Source organism: Pinus tabuliformis, chromosome X, assembly GCF_031772625.1.
Source record: "Pinus tabuliformis cultivar Carrire ecotype Pingquan chromosome X, CPIR1, whole genome shotgun sequence".
In the NCBI taxonomy this organism is placed as follows: Eukaryota; Viridiplantae; Streptophyta; class Pinopsida; order Pinales; family Pinaceae; genus Pinus; species Pinus tabuliformis.
In genome coordinates, this window is record NC_142308.1 from 606229781 (window position 1) to 606254236 (window position 24456).

Consider the following 24456-nt stretch of genomic DNA (forward strand, 5'->3'; position numbering starts at 1 on the left):
AGTTTAGAGGTTATGATAAGGAAGTCACTAAAGCTTTTGCTCGGTCCTTTAATAGACACGTAGTGGAGGTAGGGGATTTGAAATTTACAATAACAGAGGCCACAATAGCAGCAACAACCAGTTTACCCTAAGAGGGAGATAGATGGTTTAAAAACAGAGGTCTGGATGATCAAGGATGGAAAGTCATGCTAAAAAACCCAGGTATGGATACTTCTATATTTACTAAAGGAATTCCTGTGCATGTAATCAAAGAGGAATGGTCTACGCTGTTATTACTTGTTCAGAAGTTTATTACATGCGAGGGTCGTTTTGGCACCATGTACATGTATCATGCCAGGATAATGATGAATTTCATGGAAGGTTGTACCCTTAATTTACCTTACTTTCTGTTAGCAAGCTTGAAGAAAATGAGCTCTACTGTTCAGAAACATGTAGGCCATATTGAATCCCACCTTTACCATCACGGGCTCATCAGAATTCTCATTGAAGATCAATTGAAAAATAATAACGATACTTGGGAAAAGTTTTTGATCAGAAATCACTTCCAAGAAGTGACTGAAACCTCTGCCAGCAGTTCCCCAAAAATCCCAAAAAGAAGTAGGAGGAAAGAAAGAAATGTTACAGCCCAGGACCTTCCTACAATAGACACTCAGGAAACTATTCAGGAGGAAGAAGAGGAGGGAGCTAGAAACAAAAAGCAGAAAAAGGACAAAGGTAAAATAACTATTCAAGAGACATATCCATCCCTTGAACCATCTGTAGAAGAAGAGTCTCAAACTCTGGTTGATAGATTAGCACATCTTCATGCTGCTGCCATCAAAAAGAGAAAACAAAAAGAAAAACAGAGTGCCCAGAAAGAGAGCACTAGTCCATACCTGAGAAGGAGCACTAGGCTAAAAGGGAAGGGGAATAAAACCAAAGAAAAACAGTCTCATTTTATTGATTTGGATAAAGAGACACTCAAGAAATCTCCAACTCAGCGAATCATTGAGCCAAGTCCTCCACGTGAGGAAAGCCCTTTTCAGCAGGAAAGAGAAAACAGTCCTCCTTCACCAGAATTTGAGTTCAAGCTGAGAAACACACCTGAGGTAGATTCCAACCAGCAAGAAGCATATAACTACCTAGAGTCCTTGGAACAATCAGCTGCAGGACCAAGCACCACCTTGCCACTTGATGCACAAGTGCAGTCTTTAAAACAGGAAGTGTTTGAGCTAGAAGTCCTAAACAGGCACATTAAACAAGAAAATGAAGCATTAAAAGAGCAAAGTAAAGTGGACAATATTGTCCATGACAATACCATGCTTCACTTAGGACTGTGGCAGAAGAAGAATAGAAAGTTGAAGAAAAAGTGTAAGAAGTTGAGCAGGGCATTGATTAATTTGAAGTTCAGGTGTCTAGTCAAGAAACCAAGGACCATTTTGGCATCAAGGAGAAAGAAAAGAAGGCTGGATGTTCTTGCAGAAGCATCAGAGGACATGGATTGAGGGAAAGAACTAAGTTTTGGCTGGATGAGGACATGAAACACCTTCACAGTGGGGGTATGTAGAGCCTTGAACCTGTACCTCCTTACACACCCTCTCAGCCTTCTTTTCCCATTCATTTCCTTCTTTTCCCACTCATTTCATCCATCAAGTTGCTTAAGTCATTGTATTTTAGGACTTTTTACATGGTTTTTTAACTATGCTAATGACTGTTGTTTGGTTTAGAATTTTGGTTCAGAGTGCTGCGTTTCCGCAGCCAACACAGGTTTCCGCAGCTGATCCAGGTTTCTGCAGCCAGCACAGGATTCCGCAGCTGTTTTATTAAATGATATGTTACAGGTGTCCTCCGAGAAGATGAGCCACATGGGCAAGTTTTAGGAGTCAAAGACATGGGACGTGTCCCTCCAGATCACCCAGAACAGCCATAAAAGCCCGCGGTCAACGAGGAGGCAAATACCGGTCAACAGAAGTGTTTAGCGGTGGCACGGCTCTGCGTTGCTCTGTTTTTGGGCACGTGAAGCTAGGTGGCATCATCCTCAGCCACAGAGACAATCTAGAAGCACGAATCCAACAACCATACTCTCCAGATTGAATGAACACGATGACAGTTACCTAGATCCGGGGACGCAGAGGATTCACATGTTTTTAAACAGCCGGTTGAATAGCATAGATCTCGTTAAAGTAGTTTGCTTTCTCCTTATAAATAAAGCGTCCTTGAATGCTGTAGAGTTAATCATTTTTGTAATCGTTTTGTATGTAATTTTGAGCTCCCCACTGTACTTTACATTTGATGTTCAATACATGAGAAGACTGTTTTACATTTAAGCGTATAACTGCTCCTTGAACCGGCTGAAGTAGGCAGAGGGCCCCTGTTTGCTGAAGCCCTGTACAGTAACCTTTAATTTCTTACATTTCTTTTTCTTGTTTCATGTATATTAGCTGTACAGATGTCTTTTAAATTGCTGCGTTTTTATTTCTTTTCAACATGTATATTAGCTGTACATAAACTTTGATTTCTGTTGATTTACATTTCTGCACTTTTATGTTCATGACTGATCAGTGTGTTATGCAGGTTTCTTAGCCAAGCCCGGGACAATTTTCCTTCTTTTCTTTTCATAACTAGTGGCATGCGTGATCATCTTGTCTATGTTGTTGACCTTCATTGTTTTGCAGTTTTGAGTTTCCTTACTGTCATTTCTTTAACTTGCATATTTACTTTCTGCTCTTAGATATCAAGTTGTTCATCTATTGATGGTTCCTTTTCCATAATCAAATAACTTTATTGGGAGCCAAAATATCACTTAGTATAGCTTGATTTAGTTTGCTTTAGAACTCACATTACTTGACTTATTCATAACTGTTTCTTACATGATAAATTCAGCTGAAAGGCAAAAGGTTAAGAGAAAGTTAAAGTATTGTGACTAGTCTCTTTTATGTAGTTTCACTTAGATTTCACATTGCTTAACATTTCATGATATCTTTTCATAGAGAAGATTAAGTTGAAGAGTTGAAATAGTGTGAGATAGTTGTTCTTACTTTTAGTTGGATTTAATATAGATTTCATTTTCATTTTCATTCAGCAGCAAAGATACTGGGCCGATGTCATTAGTCCTTTATTTGATGTCTTTATTTTCCTTTAAGAGTTGATTTTATTGCAGTTGTTGTTCAAGCTTTCTTGTAGAATACTTTTTAAGTTTTGAGAAATCATTTAGAGATCACCACAATCATCCACATTTCACTTGCTTTATTACATTTGCATCACATCACAGTAGGAAAGATACATTCGAAAACAAACTTAAAAAAGCTAAAAACGACAAAAGACTAAGAAAACGGCTACCTAAGTACATATAGTACACCTCACTTCATCAGCTTACGAGCCCCGGGTTGACATTTAAAAGTTGCAATTTAGACATCACTAAATTGAACAAACAGTCATGACCCGTTGTCGTAGTTCCTTTTTCAATCATGATACGTGAAAAAATTATGCATATTGCTTCTTGGTGGAAGCTCCAACTCGTAAGCCACCTCCCCAACTCACTTAGTCACCTTGTATGACCCATAAAATCGTGGTTTAAGCTTGTGTTCCCTCTTCTACTTGAGTGATAATTGTTTGTACGGTTGGAGTTGTAAATATACCATATCACCCACCTCAAACTACCTCTCAACTCTACGCCAATCAACATACATTTTCTATTGATTTTGTGTCATATGCAAATTATCCTTGAGAGCCTTGAGCATCTCTTGACTCTATAGGATCCAATCTCTAGCCCCTAGGGCTCAGTTATTTCCAAAAACCATGTTAGTAAATGAAACTGCATCATAAACATAGAGGGCATGGAAAGGAGACATATTGATTGACATGTGGTAATTGGTGTTGTAGCAATACTCTCCCAAGTGCAACTGCTCCATGCGTGTTGTTTCCCTATCATATAGTTGCACAAATATCCTTCCAACCACTTGTCTACAATTTATGTCTGCTCATCTATCTAGGGGTGGTAACAAGTGTTGGGAGTGAGCTCTATCACCAATCTAAATATCTCCTACCAAAACACCCCCATGAAATTATTGTTTTAGTCACTAACAATGGTCTTTGGAAGACCATCTAGCTTGAACATCTCCCAAAATAATAGCTCTGCGATATGTGAGGTTTAGGACCTAGATGTAATAGCGAAGAAATGGGTGAACTTGGTCAACATGTCTACCACCGTAGATACAATCACATATGTGCGAAACTGAGAGGCATGTGATGAAATCCATGGACACGCTCTCCCATTTTCTCTCTAGGATAAGGAGAGGTTGTAGTAGACCTGCCATGTGTGTTGGATCTCCCTACTTCCTCTAACAAATCACGCACTCTTTCACATACCTCAACACATTCCTCTTGATACCCTTCCAAAACAAATGTTCCCTAATTTCCCTGTATGTTTTAAGGAATTCAGGGTGTGGCAGGGGAATCATGGTCGCCTGCATAAGCCTCTCTCTAAGATGTGACCCCAAAACTAAGTAGATCTTGTCCTTATAATATATAACATAAACCATCACTTGATACCTATCATCTCAAAATGTATTATCCAGTATCTTGCAGTCCTGTATGTCCTTTGAATACTCTACCAAGAGTTGCGCCCTTCGGTCCTAATTTATATCCATTGGAGATAGTATCGTGGGCCTCCTGGGTAGGGGCATCTTCCATTATGTTTTGCTTGCCCTTGACATATTCTATCTCAAAGTCACAAGCTTGGATCTTGTTGACCCACCTCTATTGTCTCTCCTAAAGTTCCTTCTACTCTAGAAATAATTGAAGATTTTTGTGGTTAATCTTCACCTTGAACCTGTTGGCCACTAGGCACTGTCATAACTTAGTGACTGCATGCATTATAGCCAACATATCCTTATCATAAATAGAGTACAATTATTCATAGTCACAAATTTTCCGGCTCTCGTATGACATGGGATGACCTCCCTGCATCAACATTATCCCAATGGCCTCGCCTGATGCCTCACACTCCAATGCAAAAGGTTGTGAGAAATATGGTAATGCCCAAACTAGACACATACTCATCACGACCTTGAGGCACTCAAAGGCCTCTTGTGTTGTGTCTCACCAACTAAATGCCCCCTTCTTCGTGAGGTCTGGAAGGGGTGTATCAAGTTGGTAAAATCCCCTCACAAAGCACCTATAATACGTGCATATGCCCAAGAATCCCCTCAACTTCGTCACGTTCCTAGGCGTAGGCCAGTCAAGGATGACATGCATCTTCTCCTAGTGGAGTTTGATCCCATCCTCACGTATCACATGCCCCAAATATAGCATCTCAGTCAGCCCAAAATCACACTTGGACATCTTGGCATAAAACTGCTATTCCTCCAAGATGCTCAAGACCTGTTCCAAGTGTTGCAAGTGCTCCTCCCAGGTCCTATTGCAAATAAGTATGTCGTCCAAAAACACTAAAATTAACATGTGTAGATGTTTATGGAACACGTGGTTCATGCAATAAATAAATGTGTTCAGTGCATTGGTGAGCCCAAAGGGCATCACCAGGAACTAGAAGTGCCCATAATGGCACCTAAATGCAGTGTTCGAGATGAACTACTCTCTCACCTGAATCTGATGGTACCCCGAATTCAAGGAAATCTTAGAGAAGTAGTTGGATCCCCTAAGCTCATCCATCAAGTCATTAATGCAAGGTATTGGGTACTCAGATTCTCCTTGTTGAAGGCCCTGTAGTCAATGCACATATAGAGGGTCCCATCCTTCTTCCTCACTAGCACTATTGATGAAGCAAAAGGGCTAGCACTAGGCTTGATGTGCCCCAATGCCAACAAATCTTGGATGGTCCTCTCGATATCATCCTTGTAGGATTTAAGATGTCGATAAGGAGTAGTGATAATTTCATGTACTCCCTCCTCCAACTCAATAGTGTGCTCAAACCCATGATCCAGTGGCCTGCTTGTTGGAATCTCCCCAAAAACTGCCTGGTGCCTCTCCAATTGCACTAGGATATCTGAGTGTGGCTACCATGTATGAGACCTCGTTTTTGATATCCTAAGTTCTACTACCCACATCGTAAGTCGACCTCCATCTGATGGGCTTCTATTGTCTACGGTGGTTAAAAATGCATGCCCCTCAACATGGCTAGCTTCCCATCTAGTCCAGTAAAATTTGTCTCTAGTTTCCTCCAATCGGTGATGACTCACCCCAATGAATACAACCATCAGACAACCATCACCAAATTGGTGTCTGGAACATCGACCACAAAGAAATGATCAGCCACGAAACAATTCCCTGTAGTTAAGGTAAGATTGGGGACATATCTCATGCATTGCATAGTCTTGTCTCCTAGCACCAACACTGAAAATCCCTCAAATGTCTTTATGTATATGCCTCTCTGCTCCACCATCTAAGCATCAATAAAGTTGTGGGTATCCCCACCGTCCACTAATACTGAAACGCGATGTCCCAGCACTATGCCCTGAATACATAGTGTCATATACTTCAAAACTCCCTGAAGTGAAGCAAAAACCCCTCCAATAGGCAGCAACGGGCCTCCTCCTTGAGGTAGTGCTAGTGGTGATCCACCTCCCATGGAATAGGGTCCTCCATCTCCTATTTCCAACTCCTTCTCAATCTCATTATCAGGCTCACTATCTGAGTATACCTAGATGTAATGGGCCTTTCCCTTGGTGCACTTGTGCCCCAGTGCCCACAGCTCCTGGCATGTGAAACATAAATTTCTCCTTAGAGGTCACTCCCAATCTTACCATCAAGCTAACCATGCCCAACCTCCCTATGTTTCTGTCTAGTGTCTCTTCTCCCTTGGGGAGTAGTGGGTCTAGTGGGTAGAGGAGCCCTAGTTTTGGGCACTATGTCAATCATATCTTTGGTCCTAGAGATGGAATCCATCAATGTTATGGGCTTATAATCCCTCACCCATCCACATAGGAGATTAGCTAACCCTCTACAAACAACATAATCAACCGGGCCTCTAAAATTTTTGTAACCATCATGCCAGCCTCTGAAACTCTGATATATAAGCCTCCACATTGTCAATCTGTCTCAGGTGTACCAACTCTCTGAAGTGTAGCTCTAGGTCCTTCTTGTCAAACCTCTTGATCAACCACCAGGTAAACTCCGTGTAAGAGGTAATGTGGATATTCCCTAGTGTGATTAGGCAATGGTACAACCATTCCTATACATCTCCCTCCAAATGCAGGGTGGAAAACCGGATAGCATCAGTCTCCTGCATGGCGTTCAGATGGAGATAAGTGTCCAGCTTCTGAACCCATGCCTTAGATAAACTCTTGGTTGACCCATCATAATTGGGAAGTGTGACCTTCCCTACTATCTTTTGCACCTCCTGGTTGTATTTTCCCCCTCTATAATATGTCCCCACTCCAGCCTTGCACCTTTCCTTAAGGTGGATGAATTCCCCAAGGTACATAACTCTCCGGATCCTGGGGTCTAACCCCTCATACTCATCAATCCCTATCTCAACTGAGTTCACCAAATTTGCAATTAGGTCTAGTTCTCTCTCCCTCTCCAACTAATCCACAAATTGTGTCATAGTAGAACAGTTGGCATGACCACACAAGGGAGTGCGGGGTTGTTGAAATGCACACTCATGTGTGTGGCTTCCTCCTCCTACTCTACAACCCCCGTCTTCATTATGATCTAGCCCATGCTAGTTATGTACTTGTAGGCCCATAATCTGCTGCATAATGTCCATCATGAGTTGGCCCTATCACAACATCTGTTGGTTCACTCTCAATAGCTCATCCATAACCTAGTTTTAGCCCCCTTGCCTTGGATGCTCATCACCTTCTTGGCCCTCCATGCATGCTCTTGCGTTGTCAAGCTCAGTGTCTGAAAAGGGGTCAAGCCCTCCTTCTCTACCACGACCTCTTCATCTACCCCTACCTCGACCTATATGAAATACAATGCCTTGGTATCTGGGTGGCATCACCTACTGATTTCTCCCACACAGGTCAAGAACATGATCTGATACCACTATAATATTCCTAACTGGAATTTAACAATGATTAACAGAAAACATGTAACATGAAAAATACCCAAAAAACATATGCAAACACAAATATTAGTTACACAAATAATGGCACAAAAACCTGAGTCTTTTATTAAAAACCAAGTTGAATGAGTATAATATAATCAAGAAGAGAGGAAGTTGGGCTTGCTACAAAAAGCGAAGCCAACCCCAAGCTATGAATTCTCTACCCAAGTGGTGGATATTCTACCCACCAAAGCTCTGCGCTGACCCATAATTTTGCTTCTACTATTGCTAGAAGGAAACTGAGAAATCTCCCTCTATAGTGCTAAAAAAATCCTAGAATTACAGTTGGTGCTTATCCTCAATCAACTCCAAAAAACCCATAAGGTAATCAGTCTCAATCCAACATCCCAAAAAACCCAAAAAATGGAGTGTATGACCCAACTTCTCCACTTGTACACACTACCCAAATTGGTTGTAGAATGCTCCTAGAAATTATGCCACCACTTCCCTCAATTTTCTTCTACAAATTTCTCCACAAAACCTCCTTATTCCTCCAACCCCTTAAGCCCCAATTCATTCTATCCTTCAGCCTCTGTGCAATTCAGCTAGAGAGGCCCTATCCAAGCCCCAAAAGAAAAAAATTCAGCCTATAATATTCCTGCAAGCTTGTTAGACCAGGCAGTAACTCCTCAAAACAATTCGTTGATTTCATTTAGGTTGGTGTTTACTATACACATGAGGGAGAGACTGATCATTTCATCTCCTGGTGACTATACATATTCTCTATTATTTATTTACATCAATTTCAGTTATTCACCCAATCTTGATGATTAGGTGTCAACATTCCCCCCCTTAATCTGAAGGGATGTTCGTGAGTCCAAGCATCGTTTTGAATCTTTCAAGCTTTTCTCTTCCAAGCGCTTTGGTGAAGATGTTTGCAATTTTCTCGTTCATGGAACAATGGCGGAGATGGATTGTTTTGACCTCAACATAATGTCGAATCAAATGATATTTAGTATTGATGTGCTTTGTTCGATCATGGAACATTGGGTTCTTGGTCAACTTTATTGCAGAGGTATTGTCAATCATGAGTGGAGTTGATTGTACTTGTTTTACCTGCAAATCTTCAAGAATTTTCCTGAGCCACACAATTTATTTTGTTGCCTCAACTACTGCCACATATTCTGCTTTTGTTGTGGAATCTGCTGGAACTGATTGTTTGCGTGATCTCCAGGAGATAGCTCCTGATCCAAGACTCATAGCATATCCTGAAGTAGATACCCCAGTTTCTTTTTCTCCATCGAAGTCTGAATCAGAGTATCCAATCAAGCTGAAGTCATCCATCTGTGTATACTTGATTTCAAAGTCTTGACTTCCCTTCAAGTACCTTAGAACTCTTTTTGCAGCAGACCAATGTCCCTCACAAGGCTTTTGCATAAACCTAGAGAGGATTCCAATAGCGAACGAAATGTTTAGTCTGGTAGTAGTTAGGTATTTGAGACTTCCTACAAGCTATCTATACTTTGTTGCATCCTCAAATTCGTTCCTTCAATAGATGTGAGCTTTAAGTTTTGTTCCATTGGAGTAGTAAGAGGATTGCATTCTGTCATGCCAAACCTGTTCAATAGATCTCAAATGTACTTCTTTTGAGAAAGAAATATGGACTTCGAATGTTGAGTTACTTTAATACCAAGATAGTAATGAACATAGCCAAAATCAGTCATTTCAAAACTTTTCCCCAATTCCTTCTTTATGGATGCAATGTAGCTTTCATTGTTCCCTGTCATCAAAAGATCATCTACATATACCACAAGATATACAACTGTTTTTCCAACTTTCTTGACAAATAAATTTGCATCATCAAGATCATAATGTTTGAAATTGAGTTTCAGAAGATGCTTAGTTAGTTTTTCATACCAGGCTCGCGGTGCTTGTTTGAGGCCATACAAGGATTTCACAAGTTTGCATACTTTATGTTCATGTCCTTTCACAACAAATCCTTCAGGCTGGGACATAAAAACATTCTCTTTTAGATCTCCATTCAAGAAAGCAGTTTTTACATCCATTTGATGGACTTTCCAACCGTTCTGAGTTGCTAGGGCAAAGAGTGTCTGGATGGTAGCCCATTTTGCTGTGGGGGAAAAGGTTTCCTCATAATCGACCCCTTCCTTCTGTGAAAAACCTTTTGCCACAAGCCTGGATTTTTGCTTGTCAAGTGAGCCATCAACTTTATACTTGTTCTTGTAGACCCACTTGCAGCCAATTGGTTTGGTTCCTAATGGAGGATCAACCAACTTCCAAGTGCCATTCTTTATGAGGGCATCATACTCCTTTTGCATCACTTCTTTCCATTCATCATGAGAAGCAACTTATTTGAAGGAAGTTGGTTCAAAATATGTAGACAAATTCAATTCACAATCATAAGAAACATCCATATCAACAGGTGAATTAGAGTCATCTACATCACCTCCATTTTGCCAATTTGAATTTCTAGTTCCTGTCTTTCCAACCTCATCAGGATGAACACTTTCAAGTGTCTTATCAACCACTTTGGAGGACCTTTCTCAGATGGTCCGGGCTGCTCCATTGATTGAGTTGGGACTGAATCAAGATTGAGTCTCCCAATTCTATCAATCACATCACTTAAAGCATCATTCGTTGTCGGAGTTTCATGCGGGGGAGAGAGTTCTTCAGAAGAAGATTCCACATGTTGATCTAGTATAGGAATCCCCCGTTCAAGATGTGGAATCTGATTATCAAATTCTTGAAATGATTTTTCATTTGTGAATCTATCCAAGTGATCAAGTTTCTGCTCAACAACATTGTCAGTTTTGGATGATTCAAGAAAAATTACATCTCTAGATACAACAAACTTTTTATTGACTTCATCATAGAGACAGTATGCTTTGGAGGTGTTTGAATACCCCAGGAAGATACACTTACGACTTCTTGCACCAAGTTTTTTTCTATGTACCTTTGGTATGAAGGCATAATAGGTGGAACCAAAGACCCTGAGATGCTTTATTGAAGGAACATGCCCATACCACATTTCATATGGAGTCTTGTTTCTAATAGCATTAGATGGACATCTATTCTTTATATATGCAGCACATAGAACAACATCAGCCCAAAACATTATTTTTACATTTTTGAAGAAGGGCATGGAGCGTACCATATTTAAGATTGTCTTATTCATTCTTTCAGCTACACCATTTTGTTGGGGATTATAAGGCATAGTTTTTTTTATGTTTGATCCCATGTTGGCGAAGATAGTTTTCAAATTCATTTGATGTGTATTATTTTCCATTGTCAGTGTGAATAGACCCGATATGAGATTGTGCATCATTTTCAATCCATTTATGAAAGTTCTTGAATGTTTGAAAAGCATCAGATTTGTTCTTCAATAAATAAACCCAACACATTCTGGTGTAGTTATCAATAAATGTCATCATATATTTATTTCCATTTGCAGAAGGAACATGCATTGGGCCACATAAATCTGAATGAATGAGTTCAAGTTTTCTATGTGTTCTTGAATGCGAATCATGAAAAGAATCTTTGCTATGCTTTCCTAGAATGCAAGCATCACATTGCTTAAATTTCCTAGGAATTGTAGGCAAACCAACCACACCATTTTTCTTCAACAAGCAGAGGCTGTCATAGTTCAAATGTCCAAATCTAGCATGCCATAATAAACTTGATGGAAGTGTACCTTCTTCATAATGAGAATTGTATGAGAAATGTTGTGCACAAGCAGAGGTACCTTGCAGCTTGAGAATCCTTTCTTCTTCTATTCACCTCATGACAAGTGAGTGGTCAGATGATTTTATCACCTCAAGCTTGCCATCAAACATATGAATGGAGTGACCTTGCTAGTAGATGTGGACCAAGGACATCAAATTTCTCTTCAGTTGTGGGAGATATAGAACATGATGCAAAAGAAAGTCTGGAAGAGTGGACAATTTAAGCATGATTGTGCCAAGCCCTGATGGCTTTATTTTTGATTGGTCTGCAAAGTATACTGCTCCATCAACATTGTCAGTAAATTCTTTAAAAAAATATTTTCTATGAGTCATGTGGCAAGTTGCTCCTGAATCAAGCAACCAATCACTTTTCCAAGAAGCAAGTGAAGCATTAAATAAATCTTCATTTATTCCAATATTACATTGTGCCACCACATAATGAGCAGATTCAGGTGCTTTACCTTTGTCTGTATCATTAGTTTTACCTTTCTGTTGGTTTCTTTGCTGCTCAATTTTGTCCCATGGTAACTTGCATGTAGAGGCATCATGTGATCCATTTCTTTTGCAGCGTATGCAGTGAAAATTTGCCTTTTCTCCTTGAGAGTGTCTGCCCCCCCTGCCTCTGAAATATCTTCCTCTTCCTCTTCAACCACCTCTTCCTCTGGAAGAATCTTGAGCATGATTCTTTTCTTTATGAGCAAGGCACACAGTCTCTTCAGAATATTCAGGGGCTGTCTTCTTTCCAAAAGCTTTTTCTCTTTCAACAAATTTTTTCACAAGAGAGTCAAAGGTAATATCTTTAAGATTTCCATTTGCTTGCAATGACTCAAGATAATTGGAGTAAGTAGGATAAAGTGCCTTGAGAAAAGCGATAAGAGGAATATCCAATTCAACCTTAGTGGCTTTGATATCATGCATTATAGACTTTACTTCAGATGCAAGAGCAAGAGGATCATTATTTTGCAATTCAAGAGTGAAGAGTTTAATCATGAGTTGAACAACTTCAAGTGCAAAATGTGAGTCATAGAGTTCTTTCAGCTTTTGTAAGGCTTTGAAAGCAGTTGAAAATGGCGAAATATGGTGACTCACCTCTTCACTTACAGATGCTACAATTAATGCATAGGCTTTGCTGTTCTTATTTTCCCAAATGGCGAGCTCTTTGTCTGAGGTAGGTTATTCTGGCTCTTTGTCTCCGTCTCCAATACACACACCTTTCCACAACTCATTGAAAATGAGGGTGTGTTTTATCATGCGGGACCACTCAGGATAGTTCTCTTTTCCAGTAAGAACTATTCCCACAATAGATATGATTGAATGCATACTGTAAAAAAAAACTTCTGCTGGCAAAAAAATCTGTGTACTGTTTTAAAAAAATACTTCTGCTGGAAAAATGTGCTTTTGATGTAAAAAAATCATAGGTCAGGTTCTTGTGCACATGATCATCAAAATATAAATAATCTTTTATATCCCAACCAACACATTAATCGATTTTTACAAGAGCTCAACCCATATGGTTATTGCAGCAGCATTCGACATTCTCCAAAAAACACACACAACCAGTGAGGCAGTGTGGGAAAATAGTATGGCTACCAGTGGAGAGGCAATGCGCATGTATTAAAATGATGTATTAAAAAAAGTGTATTAAAACCATCCAAAAGCCACAAACCATGATTGCATACACTTATTCAAATACCTCGTGCGCATTTATGTATATTAAACACTGCCTTTTGGAGAAAACCTTTAAATATATAGCAGTGTTATATATATCAAAACAATGGCTTTAAATATATATTACTGTTATATATACCAAAAATACTGTGGTACCAACATGTCAAAAATGGAGGAACCACACCAAAACAAGATGGCTTCCACCATGCTTCCGCTGCGCAAGACCGTGAGCACCTCCACCTTCCATTCCTGTGTTGTTGACGAGGAGTCTTCAGAGACCTTGTGTGTCTACGCAGTAGCTCCTGCCATACACTGGCCCATTGACTACAAGGACATCACTGTTCCAGCTAGACATTTGTCCAGACCAGATGCAAGATCAGTCAAAATTACTTCTGCATGCACACCATGAGCTTCTAAAGTCTTCTTTGTAACTTCAATAGCTGCAGAGCTAATGTCAGTGGCAAAGTATTGGATCCAATCCCACATCCGAGTTCTAAACACAAGCTTGGTTGAACTTCCTCAAGATCGGGTTCGAGCGGGGCATCTACAAGTGCAAATGAATCATCACAGGGCTCATAAACTTCTGAGTGGCGCCCAACAAGACGAATGTCTGCACTCTTCCTACGTAAGGTAGAGGGGGAAACCAAACTTCGGATCCTAGTCTGGTCGTTGCTGCTAACTTGGGATGTATGCACAGGAGCAACAAGAGCTTCTACATCGAAAATGAAAATGAAGAGCACCAACGTTCATTTGAAAAAATGCATATGACAGCGTTCACACACCAACGTTCAGCGTGGCGCAGACTTGACAAAGGGTGCAGACTTTTAAAAACGCATACAATATCAAAAAAAATGTATATGACACTGCCTGGAGTAGGCTTCAGGCAACCAGGTAGAATATAGGCAGGAAACTGACACTAGGAGTTACACAAAAACTAATTTCGGGAGCTGGCTCTGATACCATGTCAGACCAGGCAGTAACTCCTCAAAACAATTTGTTGATTTCATTTAGGTTGGTGTTTATTATATACATGAGGGAGAGACTGTTCATTTCATATCCCGGTGACTATTCATATTCTCTATTATTTATTTACATCAATTTCAGTTATTCACCCAATCCTGATGATTAGGTGTCAACAAAGCTCAACCCTGCAAAACACCCAAATCTTCAGCAATGGACACGCCAAACCAACCCTGAATTTCTTGGAATTTATCTTGCACAATTGTTGCCTCCCAACAATAGTGTAAATTTCTTCGAGTGTCCTAGCCACACATAGATCTTGGTGTAAGACTCCTACAAAAGCTTCATAATTGTTCCAAATGTGTGCAAAAACTTCTCTAGGGTGACACTTGAGGTTTGTCGAAGGAGTTGAGATATTCGCCAAGAAATATCCTTGTGCTAAGTAGCACGATGTTAACTTGGATAAGTAGCTCAAGCAAACAAAGCATTCAGTTGTAAAATTATCAAAAGGCCCCAAATGTTGGCCCTCACCTCCTATTTATGCTTGATGTCTCCGTTTCTCTCCTTGTGGACCCCTTTTTCCACTAGTTCGATTTTCTCCACATGTGTGCGTTGTCTCAAGGGGTGCATATTATTTGGTGAGTGCCCCCCACAAACCACCAAAAGTTCACTTTTTCCCTTGTTCCTAAGTCAAATGCCAAATTTTTTTGTCAAAGCCAAAATTTGTCAAAATTGAAATTTCTCATATGTAGCTTAATAAATTGGGGATATTACATTTAACATGTTCTTCTTTGAGAATAGGTATAAATGAAAAATCACTCCTATCAAGTATAACAAAATTGGGAAACAGAGATGTAGAAACAAATGATTACATCAACATTGGCTTCAATTTAAACTGAGTCCAAATTGGGTATTGTTTAGGTCCTGTCCAAAATTTGAAATAAAAGAATAAGGTTGTGTAGCTCTAGTTCTGAACATGATTATGTGTTTCAAAATCTATGTAAAAGTAAGTATACAAAATATGGGTGTGTATATTATTGATCAATTAAGGAACCAATAAAACCCATAACTCCATATGTGGAAGATGTCTCTTACACTATTCCTTATTGTCAAATGTATTTTTGATCTTCTTTTGCTCTCTGATTGGATAATAAACAAGCATAAGAAATTATTTTTGAATAAAAACTGATAATTTGTGCTTTAAGATCACAGGCTCATAGTTTTGCTCTTAAAAAGATCTGTCTTTTCATTCTTCACATCATATGTCTAAGCTGCAATGTTTTATTGATCAGAATATAAAAATTATATTAGAAAATGTGTGACCATTTTTCTTTGGAAGCCTTTTTATACTTTCTCTCAACGTGTTTGTCGTTTTTGTTAGGTATGAACTTGTTATTTCAGCTGGAGGCTAGACCGAGAAGTTGGCTTCAGGGTTACTAAAACCATTCCTTACCCATCTCAAGACAGTCACAGAACAAATTGCTAAGTTTGGCTATTCTATCTGGCTGGAACCACCATCTGGATCTAACCAAGATGTCTCTTGGTTTACAAAAAGCATCATTGAAAGGTGTGCTTTTGTTGGATTAATTTCTTTGTCCAACAGAAGCACACCTTTCACATAATTTCACTTTGTATTTCACACTAACTTAGCTATCATGGAGTCAATGACGTTTTGGTAACCTAGCCTTGTAATGCTTCGAACGAAATACTTTCCTCTGATGTTTTTTTCTACGGCACATGTTGAGTGAATCAATGAAAACCTCTTATTGATAAACTAATGCTTCATTATATGTTAAATATTGTTCTATAATCCCACCTTTGTCCTATCATTGATAACCCATTTAATTTTTCATGTCATTGGTAGATAGGTACACAGATGTCATATTATTATCACTTGGATAGAATGTTTTAGTAAATAGACTATTTCTTTCTTTTACAGGTTCATCTGGTTTACCAGTACTCCAGAGGTCATGGAGAGGGTTAATATCAATACATATCCATTGTCATGGAGAGGGTTAATATCAGTACATATCCATTTTAAACAAGGATAATATCAGTATAGATATATTTTAAATACGGATCTAACATGAGCTGAGAGAAATCTAATTTCTTCATGTGTAAATTTTTTTATGAGCAAACATTGTTTAAATGTTTTGTATAATTATATTTTTTTTATTATTTTTATATTTAAAAAAAAATTAGTTTGGTCCACGTGAGCAAAATTTCAGACAGACAATGCTACATATCATATTGGGCTATAGAATGAGCCTCTCGGTTGAACAATAGAAACAGAAATAATACGAATTGAAGAAGTTATTAATGATTAATGCAGCGATGCCTTGGCAGTGAGCACCCTTGACTCTTGGTAGTAATTATTAAAATGGAAACTAGTAACATGCTCTCTGTTTGACGATTATTTATAAATAAAATGGTGTTGGGAGATGAAAATGGCGAGGAATGTGAAACTCTATATATTGCTATCAAGATAGGTCTTAGTGGAGGATGGAGAGGTGTATCCTCGAAAAAGTTATGCCCAAAAAAATACTAAAAATAAAATTTTGCATATGGTGAAGTTGCCATCATATGAAGCTAGGATGCAGGCAATGCTGAATGTTGGAAAGATTGTGGAAGAGTTGGGATCTAAGCATCCCTCTTCTATAAATTCCTTATTTCATTCCCATGTTTGCAGTTGCTTTTTGTTGGGCATCTTAAAAGACTTTTGCAAAAAATACTTAACCTCAGAAGATACAAAAATGGTGTTGGATGATGAAAAAGGTGAGGAATGTGACACAGTATATATTTTTGTCATGACAGGCGTTAGTGGAGGATAGAGAGGTTTTTCACTTTGCTACAAGGTGGATGATGGGGATGCATTGGTCTTTGAGCTTGTTGATCCCAAAAGATTTAAGGTGTATGTCACTAATGCTGAAGAGTTTGAACCAGTGTCTAAAAGAAAGTTTCCCTGTAATGGTGATGTGCAAAAGGATTCTAGTGCCACCACTACAAAAAAAAAGTGAAAGAGCAACATTCAAAAGGAAAAATGGAGGGAAAAACCCCATTGCAGAAAGGAACTTCCAACTCAAAGGAAATTTTTTAACAAAATCCATCTAATTCATGGAAAAAGGTGAGTATTATGCTTGAAACAAAGAATGAAAATAAGAACAAAACTTATACAAAATCCATCTAAGTCATGGAAAAAATAGAATACTATGCTTGAAATAGAGAATGAAAATAAGAGCAAGATTATAGTGTTAAGAATTGAAGAACCAACTTTATTAATCAAATTGAGTAGCTCTTGGGTGAGGGCTTCACCTGGAGAGAAATCATTAATATATAATAAACACGCAAATAGGGAAGTTAGAACAGATACCTAAGAAGTAGGAACTAATTCCTAATCTAAGGCTCCAGTGAACCGAATCTCTCCTAAATTACATTTCTCCATTATCTGCAACACTCCCCCTTAATGGAGAAAGGGGTTCAAAAGTATTACTAACATTTCCCTAAACAATTCAAACTTGATTCTACCAAGAGGCTTAGTGAAAATATCAACAACATTTTCACATGTATTACAATATTCAATATGGATTTCCTTTGACTCAACTTTCTCCCTGACAAAATGAAACTGTGTATCAATGTGCTTTCTGTTTTTATGAAATACTAGATTATTTTCAAGTTTGATAGAGCTCTGGTTGTCACATTTGATAATTGTTACAACCTTTTGTTCTTCTCCAACATCATGGAGAAGTCTCCTCAAGAAAACTACTTCACAATTTGTTGCACACATCGCTTGATACTTAGCTTCTATCGAAGACAACGATATTGTGTTCTACTTTTTGTTACTCCATGCAATGACCCCGGACCCAATGCTGAATGCATAGCCTATTATGAATCGTCTATCATCTACATTTCCAGCCCAATCGAAGTTTGAGAAACCTGTCAATTTAACATCACATGAATCAGTATATTTAATGCCATGGTCTAAGGTTCCTTGATTATACCTTAACACGCATTTCGCTGCAACCCAATGACTCTCAAGAGGCTTTGACATGAATTGGCTCAATACACTAACTGCATAAGCCAAATTCGGCCTAGTTGTAGTCAAGTAGATTAGACTCCCAACCAATTGTCTATACAATGTTGCATCTGCCTCCTTAGAACCATCATCATTATGAAGTTTGGTATTCTGTTGTAAAGGCACTGCTGCAGCTTTGCACTGATCCATTCTAAACTTTTTCAGTAAACTCCTGACATACTTACCTTGTGACAGAAAAGTCTAGCCAAAATCCCTCCAGACTTCCAGACCCAAACAATAGTGTAGCTCTCCAAGGTATTTCATCTCAAAAACCTGTGACATCTTCTCTTTGATTTCTTTAATGAGTTCATCTTCATTTACTGTTGTGATAAGATCATCTACATATAAATAAATCAAAACAATCCACCCCTCTTTGTCAAACACGGTATATAGATTAGGGTCATTATTTCTTCTTTTATAACTATGTTGTAGGAAAAATGAATCAATTTTATCATACCATGACCTGGGTGCCTATTTTAGTCCATACAATGCTTTCTTCAATCTACAGACTAAATGTTCTTCCCCCTGTTTAACAAACCCCTCAAGTTGCACTAAATACACTTCTTCTTTTAATTCCACATTTAAAAATGCAGATTTCACATCTAGTTGGTGTATCATCCAATGATGTTTGGTAGCTAAAGAAATTAACATTCTTATTGTGTTTAATTTAGCTATAGGGGCGAAGGTTTCCTCATAGCCTATACCTTCTTTCTACGAGTACCCCTTTGCAACTAGCCTAACTTTATATTTGTCTATAATCCCATCTACTTTAAATTTAAGCTTGTATATCCATTTGCAACATATGGGTTGTTTTCCTTTAGGTAATTCAACTAGATCCCAAGTTTTGTTTTTAAGTATTGATTCATATTCCTCTTCCATGGATACTATATTGACTAGCTTATTTATAACTATAGGGTTCAACAACATTTAACATACTAGTTATAAAAGAATTCTCCCTATATCTTGCTAGTAACTGAGTTTTCCTACCTGATCTCCTTAGTGTTGGAGTGGCTTCAAGCCTATTCTGATCATCCCTTGGTGGGCTTGGCTTGGCAACTGAATTTGTACCATCCACTTCCTTTTTCTATTGTTGTTGCTCATGGATGTCTCTTGTTTCATCACTCCCTTCTTCTATCATCAAATACATGTGCCACTCTTCATTGACACTCTCATGGTTTCCATCATTAATGTGCTCATGAAATACTACATCTCTACTTGGAAAGACTTTATGAGTAGAGGGATTAAACAATTTATAAGCCTTAAACTATGTACAATACTCAACAAAAATGAATTTAATGACCTTTGAATACAGTTTCTTCCTATCCTCCTTTGGAACATGAGCAAAATCTTTGGAGCCAAAAACTATTAAATGATTAACTACAGGCTTAAAACCTAGTAAAGCTTCGAAATGAGTTTTAAAATCAAGAATTTTTGTTGGACTCCTATTCTTCAAATACACTACAATATTTATCGCTTTAGCTCAAAATCCATTAGATAGATTCTTACATTTTAGCATGTTGCGAGCGCACTCCACAAGGGTTCTATTTTTCCTCTCTACAACCTCATTCTGTTGAGGAGTGTGGGGTACTGTGAACTGCTATAGTATCCCATGTTCTTTACAGTATTTGATGAAACCAACCTTCTTTTATTCTCCCCCTTGGTCCGAGCAGAGAATCTTGATGAATTTTCCTGTCTGCTTCTCAATCATGCTTCTAAATTCTTTAAATTATTCAAAAGTTCAACCCTTTTTCTAAGAAAATATACCCAAGTGTATCTTGTACAGTGATAAAAAAAAGTAATAAATAATAGGCACCTCCCAATGACCTTGTCTGCATTGGCCCACATAAATCAGTGTGCACTAGCTCTAGTATATCTCTCTTCTTTCTATCTACATTTACAAGAAACTCATCTCTGTGCATCTTCCCAAGAGCACATGCTTCGCAATCAACATGAAAATTCTTTAAAACAGGGAGACCATTGACCATACCTCGTTTTTGAAGTAGTTGTAGGTCATTGAAATTAATATGGCCGAATATTTGATGCCATAAATCTTCTGCAATCATAACTGATGAGGTCAAGGCTTGGTGTGGCGCACTTCTCACATTCATCTTGTACAGACCTCCCACATGAACACCTGATGCAATTGGCTTCATATGATCCAGCAGATCTTTAATAACACAATAAGATTTAAAAAACTCTACCTTAAGATTCTGATCCGTTATCATAGAAACAAAGATCATATTCTTTTTTATTCTAGGTACATACATTACATTTTGAATATGTATAATATTTCCATAAGGAAAAATGACAGGAACATTACCATATCCTTTAATTTGGTACCCTCTATCATCACCAAGATAGATGTTTGCTCCATTGTTGGTCTCTTTGAAATTTTCAAACCAATGCATGTTTCCTGTCATGTGGGTGGAAGCTCCTGAGTCCACAAACCAAGTTTCTGCTTCATCGTCCTCAGCAGAAAACATAGAATCAAATACGAATAGTCTGAGATTATGATTATGTTCTTCATCAGCAAAATGACCTGCATGATTCTTGTGTCTCTATTGACCTTCATCAAACTTCTTCTTCCGGCAATATTTGGCTATATGACCAACTCTACCACAATAAAAACATTTGGTTGTTGAATCATTTCTATTGGAAGACATACCTTGAGATGGAGGTGGCTTTCTTTGTGGGGCTCCTCTGCTTTTGTGTGCTGCATTTTCCTTTCTTTTGAAGGGCGTTTTCTTCGCCATTAGAGTAAGGTCTGAACTCTGTTGTTTCAGGGTCATCCGCCTTTCCTCCTCTTGCATTAGGATCTCTGTCAATTCTTCAAACTTGGGGGGTTTCTCTCTCGCATCCAAGGAAGCGATAAACATCTTATATTAGTTAGTCATAGCATTCATGGTAATCATGACCGAATAAGTGTCTAACACTATTTCGTCAATGTCGCCGAGCTTATTCTTAAGCTCCTTGATACGAGAGATGAATGCTGCTACTGATTCATTCTCCTCCATCTTTATGGAGAGAATCTTGCTCTTTAGAAACAACAGAGGGTTTGTGTTCTTGATCTCGTACAGGACCTTGAGAGTTGTCCAGAAGTCTGTTGCAAATTTACATTCTCGAATATGAGGAATAATGCAATATTTCACAGACAATTTGAGCAACACCTTTGCTTTATTCTCCCTCTTTTCCCAGTCATGGATTGTTGTTGTTGTTCCGCCTGTAACTAGGGTCGGCTTCAACTCATCACTGGTTGCAATCACCCATGAGTTTTTCCCCTCCAACAGTGTCTCCAAATTAAATTTCTAAGTAGTTGGAACCGTCTATTGCTCTTGTTCAGATAAGTCTTTGCCATTTAGTTGTTCATCTTGACAATTCTCCTTCAAGGAAAAAAAAATTGACCCTCGCGCAACTAAAAGATGGATCTATCTCCAGATCCAAGCAGTAATATAAAAAAAATGTATGTTTGCCCTCTGAAAGAAACAATCCCTCTCAAACAATTTCTTTTTCCAACAATTAAAAAACACATGGATCTACCATGGAATCCAAAAGGGCGGTCACAAGAAAAAAAAATAGTCATTTGTTTAAAGACAACTCCTTGAAATGGATGCTTAAAAAAATGGATGTTTTGTAGGCCTACATAGATTTGTATTCTTAAAAGACTTTGGCTATTCCGAAATTGAAAGGCCACCAAACTCATTTTGGTGCAACTTTATTATTACCCAATAAATCAATTATGGGTACCTACAATCGAAGGCCAATGGTGCTAATCTAATGGAGTCCTGCCCATTTTTTTTTTTTAAACCACATGGTGAATCGGTCATTGCCAATCCTAATCTATGGGAGACCCAAAATCAATCTTCGTAGTTGTCTCTATAACACTCGAGTACATCCAACCACTTTCAAGTCGGGTATGCTAAGATCCTATGATTTTAGCAAGAGCAAACTCACGTGCCACCAAAAAAAATTGGGGAATCCATGCCTTTAACTTCCACCACAGCAGATCAGTGTACTCAATAAAAAACTTTGGTCCGTTTCAGCTTTTAAATAAAACAAGAATTCAAACATTATGTGGCCCTCACGTTCCCTTCACAATACCTGCCCATTCAGATTGTTTGCAGTATTCCACTAAGGAAATGAATATTGCGCCCTTGGCCTCCATGCAGGATCGAACAGCCGATGAGATGGAGCGGCACGCAGATCTCCACGCACAGCCTCATATTTAAAATCCGCTCAGAACACCCTTAGATTATAAACCACACACTTCCGTTGCGCCAACGCTCGACCGGCAGTCTCCGCACACCACAGACCCACTGCATTCTAGCCGCACTGCGTTCCACGAAGTTTCTACTTCAGCAACGTCCGCCGAGCAAACATCAACGCCCCCGAGCAACGTCACTGCGATCTCTGAGCAGAGGTAAACTCTTTTCCTCCTCGATCAATTCCACGCCAAATGCCACCACCGGCACGGGAACTGATATGCGGGTTGTTCCCCCACTGAAACAACCACACCACACACGCTGCTTTTCGATTTAAAAAAAAAAAAAAAAAACTAGATCATCAGCACTATATGCCAACAAACTGCCTCCACAGATCCCCCAACAGCTCATTTAGTTGCTGCACCTCCACCCAGATAGACCGCGATCCACCACGAGCACGCGATTGATTCGATACAGCCTCATGGTCTCCACCTCCACGTAGATCGACCCCAATCCGCCACGAGCACGTGATTGATTCGCTGCAGCCTCACGGTCTCCACCTCCACTGCTCCACCTCTCAGCCTCCACAACACGCAGACCGATGAAGCAGACGGATTCACCACACCGCCTCTGATTCAAGCTGCCACCACGCGACCTTCAACTTAGCCGTTCTAGATCCACGGTTAACGCAGCCCCATCCTGCAAATCCGACAACCATGCGGTTGGTCAAACTCCATAAATGTGGTCAAACGAAGCAGCGCTTGTCCGATGCAAACCCGCGCTGATCAACAGTGCATTTTCCTTTCCTAATCGCGCACTGATCAACGCCCTTCTTCCTCCAAGAGCATTTTCCTTTCCTAATCGCGCACTTATCAGCGCCCTTCTTCCTCCAAGAGAAGCGCTGATATGAATATTCTCACGAGAAAAAATAAATGCCGTGCTCCGCCTCCTCACCACACGAGGGTTTTTTCAGACCAGCAGCTAGGGGCCTCTAGGGGCCTCTCTTCTACCAGCTAGACACTCACTTAGCTATCAAATCATATTGTTTTTAACTCACGAGCGTTGGAGTTCTGTTCTGATACTATTTTAAGAACTAAGAAACCAACTTTATTAATCAAAACATTTTACATCAATTACATTACAAATCAGTGATATATAATAAACATGCAAATAGGAAAGTTACCACAGATACCTAAGAAGTAGGAACTAATTCCTAATCTAAGGCTCCAGTGAACCAACTCTCTCTTAAATTAGATTTCTCCATTATCTGCAACATACAATGCCTGGAAGTGCACCTCTAAATAGTAACATAGTGGTGTCTTAGTGGGAAGACAAGGTAAGTAACGGTTCTAATAATAGGGAAGAAACTAATACCTTCAAGACAAAATGATGTAGGTTGGAATAGAGGGTAACTCTTTCCCATCTTGATTCAGAGGAAAATTTCTTGACACGAAATATGTTGATGAAATCTACCATCTTGGGGAATTGTTGATGTTATTCATATTCTTCATATGATGTTGTATTCATATCGTAATATGGAAGAGCCATTCTGTGGGCTAGAGGGATGATTAGGTCTATATAAGCAAGATGGATATCATGGCTTGTTGGCATCAATAAAGTCACTGAGTGGTAGTTTTGTTATGAGCACAACATTACATGAGATTGTCAACTTCATAATTGAAGGAATTTTAACTTGCTAAAAAAAACCCTACAAAACTGAACCTAAACTTCACTAAAATCTTAACCTAAACTTCACTTCATTTTAGCATGTACATAAAATTAAATCTTTTTAAATATGTATATGTTTAATTCATATATTAGATTATT

General features: G+C 38.9%; 1 pseudogene; it reads left to right on the forward strand.

Moving 5' to 3' along the window:
• The window catches only part of LOC149141500 (uncharacterized), a 47836-nt pseudogene extending 23802 nt beyond the window's left edge, over positions 1–24034 (forward strand).
• The last annotated feature ends 422 nt before the right edge of the window (positions 24035–24456 follow it).